Source organism: Heptranchias perlo, chromosome 20, assembly GCF_035084215.1.
Source record: "Heptranchias perlo isolate sHepPer1 chromosome 20, sHepPer1.hap1, whole genome shotgun sequence".
Taxonomy (NCBI): Eukaryota; Metazoa; Chordata; class Chondrichthyes; order Hexanchiformes; family Hexanchidae; genus Heptranchias; species Heptranchias perlo.
The window spans coordinates 24349311-24367112 of record NC_090344.1 but is presented as its reverse complement, the minus strand read 5'-3'; the positions used below and the strand labels follow the sequence as shown (position 1 = coordinate 24367112).

Genomic DNA, 17802 nt, shown 5'->3' with positions numbered 1-17802 from the left:
TCCCGGGACTGTAGGTGCCGGTGATCAGTGAGTTAATGGGGTTGGGGGGGGCGGTGCGGTTAGAGGAGATCCCGGGACTGTAGGTGCCGCTGATCAGTGAGTTAATGGGGTTGGGGGGGGGCGGGGTTAGAGGAGATCCCGGGACTGTAGGTGCCGCTGATCAGTCTGTTAATGGGGTGGTGGGGGGTAGAGGAGATCCCAGGAATTTAGGTGCCGGTGATCAATGTGTTAATGTTGCTGGAGGTAGAGGAGAACCCGGAACTGTCGGTGCCGCTGATCAGTGCGTTAATGGGACGGGAGATAGAGGACGTCATGGGAATGTAATATCCGGTGACCAAGAGTGTTAATGGGGCTGGTGTTTGAGGAGATCCTGGGACTGCAGGTGCCGGTGAGAAAGGGTTTCCTAACTTCACTCCTGAAAGTCCTGACTCGTGTTTAGGCGATGTTCACCGAGTCCTAAAAACCCCACCGAGCGGAAATATTTTCTCTCTATCTATCCCATCAGTTCCTCTTAATATCTTGAAAGCTTCGATCAAATCAGCACATGATCTACTAAATTCCCGGGATTACAACCCTAGTTTGTGTAATCTCTCCTCGTAATTTAACCCTTGGAGTCCAGGTATCATTCTAGTTAATCTACAGTGCAATCTCTTCATGGCCAATATATCTTTCCTAAGGTGCGGTGCCCAGAACTGAACACAGTACTCCAGGTGTGGTCTAACCAGAGCTTTGTGCAGCTGTAGCATAATGTCTATCCCCTTGTATTCTAGTCCTGTAGATATGAAGGCCAGCATTGCATTAGCCTCTTTGATTATTTTCTGTACCTGACCATGACGTTTTAATGATCTATGTACATGGCCTCTAACTACCTTTGGAACTCCACAGTTTTGAGCTTTTCACCATTTCGAAAGTATTCTGTTCCAACTTTTTTAGGTCCAAAGTGGATGACCTCACTCTTGCCTAAATTGAAATCCATTTGCCACTGTTTAACCCATTCATTAATTATATTACTGTCTCTCTGTAATGTTATGCTTCCATCTACACTGCCAGCAATGCTGTCAATCTTGTTGTCATCGGCAAACTTCGATACGTGGCTTTCTATCTCGTTATCCAATATCAACGAGATGGACTAAATTGGAGTAAATTCACATTCGGCTTCAACCTCCTCGTCATCTTGAGACATTTTATTGACTTCACCTGTGTTGTGCATTGGAAACTTCTGCAGTCTGTCCTCTGGAGCTCAAACATGCTCTGGATATAATTCAATTCTACCAACAGCAACACCGAAAAGATGTCAGAAGCCAATTGGTGACTTTCCACTAAAAGCAGTGAAACTCCAGGGCTCGTTCGGGATTGGACCTGCGACCTCTAGCATATAAATTAATAATACTCCCGAAACGAGAATCAAACCCCTAGACGAACGGGCCGCTGAAACTTAAGTTGTGCAGCCAGTGTAAAGGTTCGGTGCCTCCCACAGCCGATCGGCCATTCTTTCAGTCCTCTTCTGTCCATCCAATCTCCTTTTCTATTCCGGTGTAGAGCAATATCAAGTTGTACATTAACTATTTCCAGTCACGAATATAAGTCCCACTTTACCAAATTGGTTTCGACTGTACGACTTGAATTATGAAGTAAGACGTTTCAGAATTAGTTGCTCTGAAACCACATTGCTTGGGAGGAGACTGAGAGATGTAGATCAACAGCGGGAACTTGGAGTGCATGTCCACTGATCCATGAAGGTAGCAGGACAGGTAGATAAGGTGATTAAGAAGGCATACAGGACACTCTCCTATATTAGCCGAGGCATAGAATATAAGAACAAGGAGGTATGATGGAACTGTATGAAACACTAGTTAGGCCACAGTTAGAGTACTGCATACAGTTCTGATCACCACATTATAGGAAAGATGTGATTGCACTAGAGAGGGTAAAGAGGAGATTTACGACGATGTTGCCGGGGCTGGAGATTTATAGCTATGAGGATTGTATGGATAGGGTGGGGTCGTTTTCTTTGTAACCGAGGACGATGAGGGGAGATTTAATTGAGGTGTATATAATTATGACGGGCCTAGATAGAGTGGATCGGAAGCTCGTATTTCCTTTAGCAGAGAGGTCAATAATCAGGGGGCATAGATTTAATTTAATTGGTAGAAGGAGTAGAGGATAGCGCAGGAGAAATTTTTCAACCCAGAAGATAGTGGGGTTCTGTAACTCACTGTCTGAATGGGTGGTAGAGGCAGAAACCCTCATCGTTTTGAAAAAAAAACTTGAAGATCCGTAACCTACAAGACAACGGACCAAACGCTGGAATGTGGGATGAGGCTAGATACCTGTTCTTTTTCGGCCGGCACAGAAATGATGGGCCGAAGGGCCTCCTTCGGTGGCATTAATTTCCATGATTGTATGATTCAATGATATGATTGCCGTCTGTCTCGGCATCGTGATAATATACAATCTACCATAAGTATACTTTAATCAAATTGGTGTTTTCTTTCACTGTGAGAGCGAAGAGACATAAGTGTGTCGACAATAGCTGCAGCAGCTGGGTTGCACCTTTACTTTTCCTACCGTCTCAATCTTTCTTTAACCTTCTCTGCTCGTTTTACAGGTTCGATCAGCAGTCGCCGTTCAAGGAAGCCTGAGAAGTCCATCAGGGGACAAAACAAGAGACAGAGACAGGGAGAGATAGAGAAATGCATGTCAAGAAAATAAAGAGTATAAATAGAATCATACCATCATAAAATGATTACAGCACTGAAGGAAGCTATTCGGCCCATCGAGCCCATGCCAGCTCATGGTAAGAGCAATCAAGTTAGTCCCATTCTCCCGCTCCTTCCTGGTAGCCCTGCATATTTTTCCCTTCAACTATTTATCAAATTCCTTTTTGAAAGCCACGATTTAATCTGCTTCCACTATCCTTTCAGGCAGCGCATTCCAGATTATAACTACTTGCCGGGTAAAAAAGTGTTTCCTCATGTCGCCGTTGGTTCTTTTGCCAATCACCGCAAATCTGTGTCCTCTGGTTCTCGACCATTCCACCAATAAGAACAGTTTCTCTTTAATTTAATTTATTTACTTTATCTAAACCCTTCATGATTTTGAACACTTCTATCAAATCTCCTCTTAACATTCTCTGCTCTAAGGTGAACAACCCCAGCACGGGGTAAATGCGGTCAATCAGCTTCAATTCATTTATTTGAGCATTAAACAGCTCTTTAAACGTTACTGTGACATTATGGTAGCGCGGCCTCGCGGTCTTATGTGATCCATCAAATTTCTATGGAGGAGTGGATTTGAATCCAACTGCTATTAGAAATTCTGCCAATGTTTATTTTGACCTGTTCACAAAAAACCCGGTTGTCGTGTGATGGAGCAGAGGATGTGAAAGAAGCTGAAAGTGAAAGTGCAGATATTATTTTCATTATGGGGACAGGACACGTTTCCACAGGTAAGGACACCTCACCTTAATATTCTTTCCAGCAGAGTGGGACAGGTGATCAGAGTGACCGGGCTCTCGCGGCGCAGTCAGTGAGCGGTCCTTATGTGACACACAGCGTCGGGAAATGGCGAGGTTGTTATTCGAGTCTCACCTAGATCAACCAATCCTTTTCCTTGTGAAATTTTCCACCAAAGTTGAAGGTACAATTGCTGTGTTCCAAAATTCATCTACTTATTTGTGTTGCCATGTGGTTCCTCCGGGCTACCCTGTTGCAATAGCAGATGAGATGTTTAGTGTTATTCGTTTACAGGAGGGAGGCTGCGGGATTGGAGCCACGCACTATGATTTTGATCCAACTACAAATTATGGAATTTAGCTTGAGCTTTAAACCAGCGCGTTAGACCGCTGCCACGATACTTTCAATCTTGCGATCTTCAGGAGCTATTTTTACAGGAATAGAATTACTGCAAACAAGAATTCTACCCCTCAAGCACCAATGCTCGCACGGCAGCAGGATGCATGTGTCCAGTTGGAAACCTGTCTGAAGGAACATTCAGTCTGACAGAGCCGGAAGTTCAGCAGATTGACTTTTGCAGTGAACAGATGATGAGCCTCCTTCTTGAGAGTGTTTCGCCCATCCAGCTCAGAGTGGATTAAGCATTATAAATTCGGGTGGGACTGGAGCCACTTGTATAAGAGGAAGTGTAGGGGGTTGTTTCCCTTCCTTGACGAACATTAATGATGCTGTTGCGGTTTTGCTGCAAAGTTTTACTTTCCAGCACCGAAATCGCTAGTTTTAACAGCAGGTCAACATCGTAAGCCTTGGGGAAAATGAGGGCTCGTCCGGGATCTCTCGCATATTTCAATCAGCAAACCCGAATCGAGAATAAGACCCCGAGACCAACGAGCCTTCTGAAAAAAATAGCACCAAGTAGCGATACGTGAGGGAGAGTTTCTGAGTATCAGCGCCCACTTTCCACAAATCTCCTTTGAAGTACAGGAAATAAAAATGTGTCCGTATATGTGTTGGGATTTGTTTAGCTGTTTTTGGTGACTGGGGACGGTTAATGAGTTAATGGGTGTAAGGGTGTGATACTCCGATGTATGGGTGCAGATACTCGGATTTAAGGGTGCAGATACTCGGATGGAAGGATTTGCTGCCTCGACTGAAATGCGGCTGAGAACTGTTGTTATTATCCAAGGCAGCGCTGCAGGATCCTTTCATGATCTCTCACAAATCAACTGAAACCCTTTGGAATGTGAATACAATTTTGCGTTTCCAAAATAAAGGGAGTGACATTCATTGTGGAAACAGTCTGGTTTCAGAGTGAAGCGGCTCTCCTGCAACCTTCGGACCTTGTCTGTCAAGAAGAATTCTGATTTCCTTGAAGCCAATCAGAGGTTAAATGGTGGAAGATCAGCCGATCTCAGCTGGCGATCGAAACCGGGCATTTCTTTTGCAGCCAAAGCACACAATGGAAACCAGGAAATGCGAGACCATGAATCTTAAGGTAGAAGTTCCCCTCGCGCCTTTGGGCGGACTCGAACTAATATTTTTTCTGCGAATAGCCGAACGCGCGAACCGATTGCGCTACAGAAAAGCATTACGTTTACTTTTGAACCACTAATTCAAAGAGCTAAAAATTCTGGTTGCGGCGATCAATATAACATCTCTGTACTATCAGTTTAATTTTCCAAAATAAAGTGTGTGAAGTTTTCACGAGTGAAAATCTGTGCTGTATTATTTCTCAACATTAAACTCACCTTGCCATTAAACACCTGTATGTTGGAAGACTCGGTCCCCTCGTGGTCGAGACGATTGATTTATCGAGCTGTGATTCGCCATTCTTCATTCTTTCCCAGTCATATTCGGCTTTGCTGAAAATGTGATGAGTTGACATGAGCAGGTCCAACGAGCTCTGACACGACACTGTCTCTACAATGTTGTCTCTTGCACTAACATTCAGGCGGGCGGCAGTTTTCACTCTTAAACCAGTAACTATGATGTTAAGAAAAAAAAAAGAGGCTGAGAAATACTCGATTTCAGCGCGATGACACTAGGTCAGAGTAAAGTTCAGTTAATGCGATTGCCGAGTGGCGAGAGGGTGGATTTGGAACTCCTGTGCGGCTGCACTGCGAGTTGTCCAGATCCGCTTGGAGCGATAGTCCCTTCAATTCATAATTTACAGGGAAAGTTTGATTTCACGTTTCTTTTCTCTGGTGCTTAGTGAGATTTCAAAAGTTGAAAACGACCCGTGCTTACCCCAAATGCGCCACTTGCACGCTGACGGATACAAGGCGGTCACACTCTGGTTCATTGAGATGAAAACCGAGAACGATTTCACGGTCGAATGCAAAGGCGAACAAAACTCATTCAAGGAAAACGCAGGTCATTGAGGTGGCTTTAAAGTTCAGATTGTTTGCACTGAACTTCTTCCCAAAGCGTTTGAGATTCACTGGGAGCGATTTGGGGACTTCTTTACCCTCTTTGCAAAAGTTCCATCCGCAGTTCAAGGTCAAAAATCGAGGGCAGATTGAGAAGCCTCCCTGAAATTTGGGAACTAGGGAAGCAGACTTTAGAGCAAGGTTCTGTTTATTGTGAAAAAGCAGATAAAACATTCATTCCGGAACGATCTAGAATCAAATCAACTCGAAAAGCAACTGTTACCACGTCGTGATTTGAACACGCAGCCTTCTGGTGGAGCAGTGAGTAATGGAGATAGAAGCAGGAAGCAGAAAAGTGTGAATTGACAGATTCAGTTAGTGGGAAAAACTGCGGCAAATAGAGTTCAATGTGGGGAGAGCGAGGTCATCCACTTTAAATCTGAGAAAGGTAAATCAGAGTATGTTCTAAATGGTGAGAAACTAGGAACTGTGGAGGAGCAGAGAGATTTCGGGGCCCATGTACAGAAATCACTTCAAACGAGCGTACAGGTAAAAAAAAAGATTTAAAATGATGCATGGGATGTTAGTAATGACTGGTCAGCTTGCTTGATTAATACTAGCCATGGGAGGGAAAGTAGAGAGTGAGGAGGACATAAAAAACCTGCAAGGGGATATAGAAAGGTTGGGTGAGTGGGCAGAGATTTGGCAGATGCAATATAATATTGGAAAATGTGAGGTTATGCACTTTGGCAGGAAAAATCAGAGAGCAAGTTATTTTCTTAATGGCGAGAGACTGGAAAGTACTGCAGTACAAAGGGATCTGGGGGTCCTAGTGCAAGAAAATCAAAAAGTTGGTATGCAGGTGCAGCAGATGATCAAGAAAGCCAACGGAATGTTGGCTTTTATTGCTAGGGGGATAGAATATAAAAACAGGGAGGTATTGCTGCAGTTATATAAGGTATTGGTGAGACTGCACCTGGAATACTGCATACAGTTTTGGTGTCCACACTTAAGAAAATACATACTTGCTCTCGAGGCAGTACAAAGAAGGTTCACTCGGTTAATCCCGGGGATGAGGGGGTGGACATATGAGGAGAGGTTGAGTAGATTGGGACTCTACTCATTGGAGTTCAGAAGAATGAGAGGCGATCTTATTGAAACATATAAGATTGTGAAGGGGCTTGATCGGGTGGATGCAGTAAGGATGTTCCCAAAGATGTGTGAAACTAGAACGAGGGGGCATAATCTTAGAATAAGGGGCTGCTCTTTCAAAACTGAGATGAGGAGAAACTTCTTCACTCAGAGGGTGGGAGGTCTGTGGAATTTGCTGCCCCAGGAAGCTGTGGAAGCTACATCATTAGATAAATTTAAAACAGAAATAGACAGTTTTCTAGAAGTAAAGGGAATTAGGGGTTATGGGGAGCGGGCAGAAAATTGGACCTGAAGCTGAGTTCGGATCGGTCAATCCCCTGTGGGTGGCGGAGAGGGCCCAGGGGCTGAGCGGCCGGGTCCTGCTCCTACTTCTTGTGTTCCTTAGATTTGTGGTTGGGATCAGATCAGCCATGATCTTATTGAATGGCGGAGCAGGCTCGAGGGGCCGATTGGCCTACTCCTGCTCCGATTTCTTATGTTCTTATGTTCTTATAATGTCGTGATCGTGGGTTTCCTTCCTGCATGGCTATGTTTTGGGTTTCGTAACTTTTAAAATTCAAGCTTTACAAACAGGTCCAAAGACAAATTCACGGGGACAGTTTTATTGAATAACATCCATTGTAACTTTACCCCTGGGCCGGAGAAACACGTCTTTCTTTTTATTTGTCTTTCTCTGGTTTGCAGATAAACATTTAACTCGCGGCCTGTTCCCATTAATGATCATCAGCAGCAACAGACAGACAGAGAGGGTCTGACTGTCCCGAAATGTGGAAAATGGATCAGTTTAGGACAAATGCATCAAATCAAATAGTCACCCGGCACCGAGAGAGAAAAAAAACAAGAGGAAAAGGCAAAAGGTAACAGAGAAATAAAAGCAAAATACAGAGGACATAAATATTTCCCATCCTTGATGTCTCTCTGTTCCATCTCCAATCCTTCAGTGGCGGGAATAATATTTCACTGTCAATAAATGTGAGAATCGACCCAAAGAAGAAGAAACTAAATAATCAAAAACTGCCAAACACTGGATTGGAACAAAGACCTTTAAATTTTCAGTTTAATGCAACCGCGACTGAGCTATTTGGACACCAAAGCAAATGCAACTTTTCGCCATTGCCTTGCAAGAAAATATAACACCCGGGATGCCTTCACCCTCCTGTTCATTACCGCACTTACATCGCACTCTTATATACACACCCACAGTTCACATATAAACATCGCACTCTTATATACACACCCACAGTTCATATATAAACATCGCACTCAAATTTACACACCCACAGTTCATATATACGCAGCACACTTATATACACACCCACAGTTCATATATAAATATCGCACTCATATATACACACCCACAGCTCAAATATAAACATTGCACTCATATATACATACCCACAGTTCATAAATAAACATCGCACTCATATATATCTCCCCACTGTCCATATATAGACATCGCACTCATATATACATACCCACAGTTCATATATAAACATCACACCCATATATACACTCCCACAGTTTATGAAACACCAGCGCACTAAAACTTACACACTGAGTTTATAGGAGGGAGATCGGTTCCCACCGCCGCTAGAGCTCTCGGAGTGGCAGATGCGCAAGCAGCGGGAGCCGAACAACCTCTGGATCTCATCGTTAACACAGGCAGGTAGATCGACCTGTGAAATTGCATCGCACTTGGGTATGAGGAAGGGTAATGGGTTCTGAGAAGGCAGCAGGGAGTCTAATGGCTTCCTAGTGGCGTTCCGGTGGGGCAAGAGGAACCCAGAGAGGGGAAGGGGCTATCAGAGGGTGTCAGAGAGTGTAACGGGATCTCAGAGAGGGGAAGGGACTGTCAGAGAGTATCAGAGAGTGTAAGAGGATCTCAGAGACGGGAAGGGAGTGTCATAGGGTATCAGAGAGTGTAAGGGGATCTCAGAGGGGGCAAGGGAGTGTCAGAGGGTATCAGAGAGTGTAAGTGGGTCACAGAGAGGGCAAGGGAGTGTCAGAGGGTATCATAGAGTGTCAGAAGGCTCAGGGCGTATGAGAACATAAAGGGTGCTGAAAAGGTTCAAAGAGGATAATGGATTCTCTGAGGATATCGGAGAAGATAAGGAGCTCAGGGAGAATCGAAGAGGGCAAGGGGGTGGGCGGTGCTCAGGAGGTATCAGAGAGGCGAATTGATCCAGAATTGTCATCTTCTAAATATTACATTTTCCAACCATCAACACATTTAATAACAGCAAAAAATGAAGCCGATTGAACCGATGATCTGCCGTGTGCCATGCGAAGGGAATGAGAAGGTAGAATCGGGAGGGAGTGGATATTTGGCAAGGCTCACGGTTTCGTTTCACACAGCTCAGTGTTGTGTATTTATATAACTGGAGATAACTGAGTTTGATAATATTTGTGTGTTTATCTCACTGAACCAGAGATAAGAGGTTGCACTTTGAACCTTTTACCACCAAGTTTGAGAAAAAAAACACAAAACGCCCAACGTGGGGCTCGAACCCACGACCCTGAGATTAAGAGTCTCATGCTCTACCGACTGAGCTAGCCGGGCCGGGTTGAATGTTGCGCCCCATCATAATATTGCATAGAGGCAGCTGTGAGCTTTGCTGCAGGGGTTCAGTTTGTCCGACAATCCGACAATCCCAGGGAACGTCCTTCAGAACACTCGCTTTTCATTCTGGAATCAGTCTCATGCCTTTTACCTGTCATGCTGATCCGCGCCGAGCAGGATAGGAATAGCGGGACAAGAGAAGACCAATTAGCCCCTCGAACGTGCTGTCCCATTCAATTGGATCATGAGGTGGTCTGTAACTCAACTCGATTTCCCCGCCTTGGACACATATCCCTTGGGACCCGAACCGAAAAAAGATCTATCAATATCAGTAATGAAAATTTGAATTGAGACAGGATCCACATCCTTTTGGCCGAGAGATTTCCAGATTTCGGCCGTATTTTTTTTGCTAAGGTGATTCCTGATTTCATGGCTCATTAATCTTGCTCCAATTTCAAGATGAAGCTCCGTCATTCTGGATTCCGCCAACAGAGAGAGAGGAAAAAAAGGCAAAAAGGCCGCTTTACGCGGAGATTGAACTAAGGATCTCTGGATTTTAATTCCAATGCTACCCCATCTGAACTATTTCTGTTTTCTGCACATGCAATGTTTTATTTTTCTATGAAAATCACATAAACGTCGATGCGATTTCCCTCTCCGTTAACAGAGCACTTCGGAGGAATGGGAGCAAACAAACCGTGGATCTCTCCTTAACAAAGATTGGTAGATCCACATGTGGAATTAAATCGCACTTGGGTAGCAGAGAGGTTAATGGCTCCTGAGAATGAATCGGGGAGTCGAAGTGTTTCTTAGTGTCGATCCGGTGGAGCAACGGGATTCCAGAGGCTGTAAGGGAATCAAAGGGCTTCTCAGGGGTTATAAAGGGGTATGAGGCTACGAGGTATCAAAGAGTTTACGGCACTCTCAGAAGTTATCAGAGAGGGCAAGGGACTGCCAGGTGTTATCTGGGAGAGTCAGGGCGTATCAGTGGGTAAGGGGCATTCCGAGCGTATCAGAGAATGTAAAGGGCACGGAGGAGGTATCAAGATAACAGAGAGGGAGAGAAAAGGGTCCTGAAACCCGGGATTGAACCCTTTAGATCTTCAGTCTGACTGAGCTTTTTCGGTGCTCTGGACACACCGGCAATTCACGTGAGGGTCTTTTAAATTTGCAATCAAACTCTTCCCACAATCGCATCCTCTAAACCTCCACCCAGGACTTTCAATGGTGCAAGTTTGATGAACTTCTGCTACTTTTTAATTTGTTCTCAGCAGCAACTGTGCACATCCTTTATTTGGCCCATGACATGGCATCGAGAAGAAAATGTCGATTGCAGCTTCAGTGAAGCGGGGGACGCTTTGTACTCGTGAAATATCAAACGCGAAAGAGAAGGTTTGAGCGAGGTGACACCAGGCCAGAATATTTGGAACTTCTGTGCGGTTGCTCTGCGACTTTCACAGATCTGCTTGGAGCGATATTCTCTTGAATTCATCACCGACAGGGACAATTTGATTCTCAGTTCCGGTTTTCTCCTGGTGCGCTTCTGAGATAAAAGAAAACGAATCGATGATATCAACCTGAACCTCGTCACGGATACGCGACAGACTCAAAGCTCAGCACAACTCCAATCTGTTTCAGTGGGAAATTGTTTCCCAGGGTTGGACAGTAATGCGCTGTCTGAGACTGCATTCGCTGCTTTCCGCCGGCAGCGGGTGATTGGAGAGAGCGGAGCCGGACAATGTTGCTGCTGTCACGGCCTCACTCACTCGGGGAGCTGGGGAACAGCGAAAAACTGATGGATTTGTTGCTGCGGCAAAAATGCGGCGAAGAGCTACTTTTGTGAACTGAGGGAGCGCTTCAGGATCCTTTAACGAATTCTCAGAAATAAACTGAAACCTGTCGGAAGGTGAATAACATTTCACTTCAATCGTGAGCCCTCCTTTTTCAAACTTGTCTGTCAAGAAGTATTCCGATTTCCTTCAAGCCATTCTCGGTTTTTTGGACATTCTTCAGACACATGTCATCCGACCGCAGATGAAATGGCGGAAGATCAGCCGGCAACGTTTACGGTATATTTTCATGCCAACAGAACACATATCCGAAACGCGAAACAACGAATGTTAAGGTAAAAGCTCCTCATCGTCCCCGGGTGGGCTCGAACCACCAACCTTTCAGTTACCAGCCGAACGCGCGAAACAATTGCGCCACAGAGACACGACGGTTGATTGGTTGAACAACTAATTCACCGAGCTAACGTTTCAGATTGCAGCGATCAATGGAACAGCTGTCTCGACATCAATTCGATTTTCGCAAATAATTTTAATTGGGTGCCCAATGTACTCTTGCAAAATTCAAATACACAAGAAAGAATCTCTCCCAATCTGCAACTAAAATTCTGCTACATTGCAGAACCACCCATTTATACTCGACTTTATTTACACGTATCTCTCCATCTCTCCCTGTCTCTTGTCTACAATTTGTCACCTGATGGACTTCTCAGGCTTCCTGGAACGGTAAAGGCTGATCTAACCTGCAACACCAGCAGCGAAAGGAAATGAAAAAAAAGACAGAAACGTTAGGAAAAGTAAAGGTGCAACCCAGCTGATAAATTCGTAGCTAATGTCTACACATTTATATCTCTTCGTCCTCACAGCAATGGAAGTAAAGTAGACTTGTGGCAGCTTGTATACTCTGACGATGCCGAGACAGATGCCAACGTCGCTTCAAATTAATTAAATCTGAAAAGTAACATTTGAAAAAACAAGTCGTACATTGGAAACGAATTTAGGAAAGAGAGGCTAATATTAGTGATTGGAAATAGTTAGTGTACAACTTGATATTGCTGTCTGCAGGAATATTAAACGAGATTGGGTGGACAGAAGCGGTTGGAAAGGATAGCCGATCGGCTGAAGACAATGGTGAAATTTTAGACTGCCTGCAGGGCTTTCTAGCAAGCGGCTGGTTGGTCTCGGGGGTATGATTCTCGCTTTGGGCGTTTTTCTAATGGAATGTGCGAGAGATCGCGGACGAGCCCTGTTATCGGACTGCTTTTTAGTGAAAAGTCACCAATTGGATTCTGACATCTTTGCAGTTGTTCGAATTGAATTATATTTGAGCTCCAGAGGACAAAGTGCAGAAGTTTCCAAGGCGCAACACACACGGAGCAAAAAAAAATGTCTCAAGATGATGTGGAGATTGAAGCTGAATGTGAATTTACCCCAATTTAGGCGGTCTCATTGATATTCGATGACGGGATCGAGAAACACATATCCAAGTTTGCCGATGACACAAAGATAGACAGAATTATGAGCAGTGTGGATGGAAGAATGAGATTACAGAGAGATATTACTCGATTAAGTGAATGGGCAAAACTGCGGCAAATGGATTTCAACGTAAGCAAGTTTGAGGCCGTCCACTTTGGACCTCAAAAAGATAGATCAGAAAACATATCAATGGATGTTACTCCAAAAAATTGACCTCATGACATTTTGTGTGGATTCGCTTGTTTCCAAAGTCTGCCAAACTTTTAAAAGTTACCAACGCATTGCAATAGGAACCTTATGGCCCGTACGGGGATCGAACCCGCGGCCTTGGCGTTATTAGCACCACGCTCTAACCAACTGAGCTAACCGGCCATGTATGTAGTTTAGCTTTATGGGCTTACCCGCGTGTTGGGTAGTTTGTGTTTATTTTTACACCAGCTGACAGGGTTTTGCAACGAATATTGAATAAACCACATCACTTAAACATTGTTACTTGTTTCTGTATATACTGTCGAGGATGTAGATCAAAATTAACAAACAAAGAGCACTTTAATGTAACAAATTAAATTCCGATCAATAATATTTTACTCACAATGAACAGACCATCCATAAAACACTGCCCCGCTATAAAACCTGTGGGCAGGATCCTGAGCTACTGTGAAAATGATATCACCGCAACGTGATTCGATCACGCTGCGTTTCGACGTTGAGTCAGATGTCTGTCTGTCTATCCGTCTGATTGGGTCTCTGCCTTATTCTCAGGCCAGGCTTTTTCTTTGCTGGCTGCAGGCCTCGCTCCCCGACTGACTGAACAACTACCGGGCCGTGTGTCAGAATCAATGACTGTGACTGACTGTCTGCCCATTTATGGCCACATTTCTGAGTTCCTGCCTTCGCTCCGTGTCGCAGGCCTGTCTCTGTCCCTTCGGATCACAACACACCCACAAGCTTCACGACTGAACGCAGGTTTGGTCAGTCTGTCCTCGCAGGTCCTTCGGAAGCGAATGATTTTGAACTGAATTATTTTTCCTGAGTGACTTGTGAAGTTTGGTTCAGTGATATGTTTGCGAAAGAGAACGGAGGAAATAGTTAGTGTGCAACTCGACATTTCTCTACATCGGAATAGAAAACGTGATTGGATGGATAGAAGAGGTCTGAAAGGATGGCCGATCGGCTGTGGGTGGCACCGAATTCTGCAGTGGCTGCAGTGGTTCATTACCGGTAATGAAAATGAGGTAATATACTACCACAAGCTGCCGGTGAAAATCATTCAATTTCCCAATCTTGACCCACCGAATCAAATGAAGCTGCTGGGAAAGCTACAAGACAACGCCGGTCTATCGGGCATCGTTTGAAGCAACTGGTAGTTTAAAGTGGCATCTACAGCCATGCAAGTACTGCCATGTGCCGCTGCGATCGCCGAGTGGTTGAAGCGTTAAATTCAAGATCAAATGGAGTTTTCCTTCGCAGGTTTGATTTCTGCTCGCTGAATTATTGTTTGAAGATCCGTTCAATGCTCAAATGAATGAACTGGATCTAACTCACTTCATTTATCTCTCTCAGAGCATGAGAGATACTCGAGCGTGGCCGGCGCTTTAATTTGTGTGCCCAATGTACTCTTGCAAAATTCAAATACAAAAGAAAGAATCGTGCCCAATCTGCAACTAAAATTCTGCTACTTTGCAGAACCACCCATTTATAAGCGACTTTATTTACATGAATCTCTCTATCTCTCCTTGTCTCTTGTCTCGATGTTGTCCCCTGATGGACTTCTCAGGCTTCCTGGAATGGTAAAGGCTGATCGAACCTGCAACACCAGCAGGGAAAGGTAAAGGAATAAAAGACTGAGACGGTCGGAAAAGTAAAGGTGCAACCCAGCTGATAAATTCGTAGCTAATGTCTCCACATTTTTGTCTCTTCGCCTTCACAGTGACAGAAAACAGCAATGTGAGTAAAATATACTTATGGTCGCTTGTACACTCTGACGATGCCGAGACAGATGCCAATGCAGCTTCAGATTAACTAATTCTGAAAAGTATTATTTGAAAATACAAGTCGTACATTGTAAACGAGTTTAGTAAAGAGAGGCTAATATTGGTGACTGGAAATAGGTAGTGTACAACTTGATATTGCTGTGTTCAGGAATAGAAAACGAGATTGGGTGGACAGAAGCGGTTGGAAAGGATAGCCGATCGGCTGAAGACTATGGTGAAATTTTAGACCGGCTGCAGGGCTTTCTAGCAAGCGGCTCGTTGGTCTAGGGGTATGATTCTCGCTTAGGGCGTTTTTCTAATAGAATATGCGAGAGGTCTCGGGTTCAAATCCCGGACGAGCCCTGTTATCTCACTGCTTTTTAGTGAAAAGTCACCAATTGGATTCTGACATCTTTGCAGTTGTTCGAATTGAATTATATTTGAGCTCCAGAGGACAAAGTGCAGAAGTTTCCAAGGCGCAACACACAGGGAGTAAATAAAATGTCTCAAGATGATGTGGAGATTGAAGCTGAATGTGAATTTACCCCAATTTAGGCGGTCTCATTGATATTCGATGACGGGATCGAGAACCACATATCCAAGTTTGCCGATGACACAAAGATAGACAGAATTATAAGCAGTTTGGATGGAAGAATGAGATTACAGAGAGATATTACTAGATTAAGTGAATGGGCAAAACTGCGGCAAATGGATTTCAACGTAAGCAAGTTTGAGGCCGTCCACTTTGGACCTCAAAAAGATAGATGAGAAAACATATTAATGGATGTTACTCCAAAAAATTGACCACATGACATTTTGTGTGGATTCGCTTGTTTCTCAAGTCTGCCAAACTTTTACAAGTTACCAAAATATTGCAATAGGAACCTTATGGCCCGTACGGGGATCGAACCCGCGACCTTGGCGTTATTAGCACCACGCTCTAACCAACTGAGCTAACCGGCCATGTATACATCTTAGCTTTATGGGCTTACCCGCGTGTTGGGTAGTTTGTGTTTGTTTTTACACCATCTGACAGGGTTTTATAACGAATATTGAATAAATCACATCCCTTAAACACTGTTACTTGTTTCTGTATATACTGTCGAGGATTTAGAGCAAAATTAACAAACAAAGAGCACTTTAATGTAACAAATTAAATTCCGATCAATATTATTTTACTAACAATGAACAGCCCATCCATAAAACACTGCCCCGCTATAAAACCTGTTGGCAGGACCCTGAGCTACTGTGAAAATGATATCACCGCAACGTGATTCGATCACGCTGCGTTTTGACGTTGAGTCAGATGTCTGTCTGTCTCTCCGTCTGATTGGGTCTCTGCCTTATTCTCAGGCCAGGCTTTTTGTTTGCTGGCTGCAGGCCTCGCTCCCCGACTGACTGAACAACGACCGGGCCGTGTGTCAGAATCAATGACTGTGACTGACTGTCTGCCCATTTATGGCCACATTTCTGAGTTCCTGCCATCGCTCTGTGTCGCAGGCCTGTCTCTGTCCCTTCGGATCACAACACACCCACAAGCTTCACGACTGAACGCAGGTTTGGTCAGTCTGTCCTCGCAGGTCCTTCGGAAGCTAATGATTTTGAACTGAATTATTTTTCCTGAGTGACTTGTGAAGTTTTGTTCAGTGATATGTTTGCGAAAGAGAACGGAAGAAATAGTTAGTGTGCAACTCGAAATTTCTCTACATCGGAATAGAAAACGTGATGGGATGGATAGAAGAGGTCTGAAAGGATGGCCGATCGGCTGTGGGTGGCACCGAATTCTGCAGTGGCTGCAGTGGTTCATTACCGGTAATGAAAATGAGGTAATATACTACCACAAGCTGCCGGTGAAAATCATTCAATTTCCCAAACTTGACCCACCGAATCAAATGAAGCTGCTGGGAAAGCTACAAGACAACGCCGGTCTATCGGGCATCGTTTGAAGCAACTGGCAGTTTAAAGTGGCATCTACAGCCATGCAAGCACTGCCATGTGCCGCTGCGATCGACGAGTGGTTGAAGCGTTAAATTCAAGATCAAATGGAGTTTTCCTTCGCAGGTTTGATTTCTGCTCGCTGAATTATTGTTTGAAGATCCGTTCAATGCTCAAATGAATGAACTGGATCTAATTCACTTCATTTATCTCTCTCAGAGCATGAGAGATACTCGACCGTGGCCGGCGCTTTTAATTGGGTGCCCAATGTACTCTTGCAAAATTCAAATAGACAAGAAAGAATCTTGCCCAATCTGCAACTAAAATTCTGCTACTTTGCAGAACCACCCATTTATAAGCGACTTTATTTAGATGAATCTCACTATCTCGCCTTGTCTCTTGTCTCGATGTTGTCCCCTGATGGACTTCTCAGGTTTCCTGGAACGGTAAAGGCTGATCGAACCTGCAACACCAGCAGGGAAAGTTAAAGGAAAAAAAGATTGAGACGGTCGGAAAAGTAAAGGTGCAACCCAGCTGATAAATTCGTAGCTAATGTCTCCACATTTTTGTCTCTTCGCCCTCACAGTGAAAGGAAACAGCAATGTGAGTAAAATATACTTATGGTAGCTTGTATAATCTGACGATGCCGAGACATATGCCAATGTAGCTTCAGATTAACTAATTCTGAAAAGTATTATTTGAAGAAACAAGTCGTACATTGTAAAAGAATTTAGTAAAGAGAGGCTAATATTGGTGACTGGAAATAGGTAGTGTACAACTTGATATTGCTGCAAATAGGAACAGAAAACGAGAGTGGGTGCACAGAATCGGTTGGAAAGGATAGCCGATCGGCTGAAGACTATGGTGAAATTTTAGACCGGCTGCAGGGCTTTCTAGCAAGCGGCTCGTTGGTCTAGTGGTATGATTCTCGCTTTGGGCGTTTTTCTACTGGAATATGCGAGAGGTCCCGGGTTCAAATCCCGGACGAGCCCTGTTATCTCACTGCTTTTTGGTGAAAAGTCACCAATTGGATTCTGACATCTTTGCAGTTGTTCGAATTGAATTCTATTTGAGCTCCAGAGGACAAAGTGCAGA

General features: G+C 44.3%; 6 non-coding genes across 6 annotated transcripts; 2 read left to right on the top strand and 4 right to left on the bottom strand.

Annotated features, from left to right (window-relative positions):
- Positions 1-9463: 9463 nt before the first annotated feature.
- On the bottom strand, positions 9464-9536 carry trnak-cuu (transfer RNA lysine (anticodon CUU)). The gene has a single exon. It is a non-coding gene; the product is annotated as a tRNA-Lys (tRNA).
- Positions 9537-11676: 2140 nt separating this feature from the next.
- Positions 11677-11750, bottom strand: trnat-ggu (transfer RNA threonine (anticodon GGU)). The gene has a single exon. It is a non-coding gene; the product is annotated as a tRNA-Thr (tRNA).
- A 1347-nt stretch (positions 11751-13097) lies between these two features.
- Positions 13098-13171, bottom strand: trnai-aau (transfer RNA isoleucine (anticodon AAU)). Its single transcript has one exon. It is a non-coding gene; the product is annotated as a tRNA-Ile (tRNA).
- Positions 13172-15045: 1874 nt separating this feature from the next.
- Positions 15046-15135, top strand: trnap-agg (transfer RNA proline (anticodon AGG)). The gene is given in 2 exon segments: positions 15046-15081; positions 15100-15135. It is a non-coding gene; the product is annotated as a tRNA-Pro (tRNA).
- Positions 15136-15661: 526 nt separating this feature from the next.
- Positions 15662-15735, bottom strand: trnai-aau (transfer RNA isoleucine (anticodon AAU)). The gene has a single exon. It is a non-coding gene; the product is annotated as a tRNA-Ile (tRNA).
- A 1874-nt stretch (positions 15736-17609) lies between these two features.
- Positions 17610-17699, top strand: trnap-ugg (transfer RNA proline (anticodon UGG)). Its single transcript is given in 2 exon segments — positions 17610-17645; positions 17664-17699. It is a non-coding gene; the product is annotated as a tRNA-Pro (tRNA).
- Positions 17700-17802: the final 103 nt, after the last annotated feature.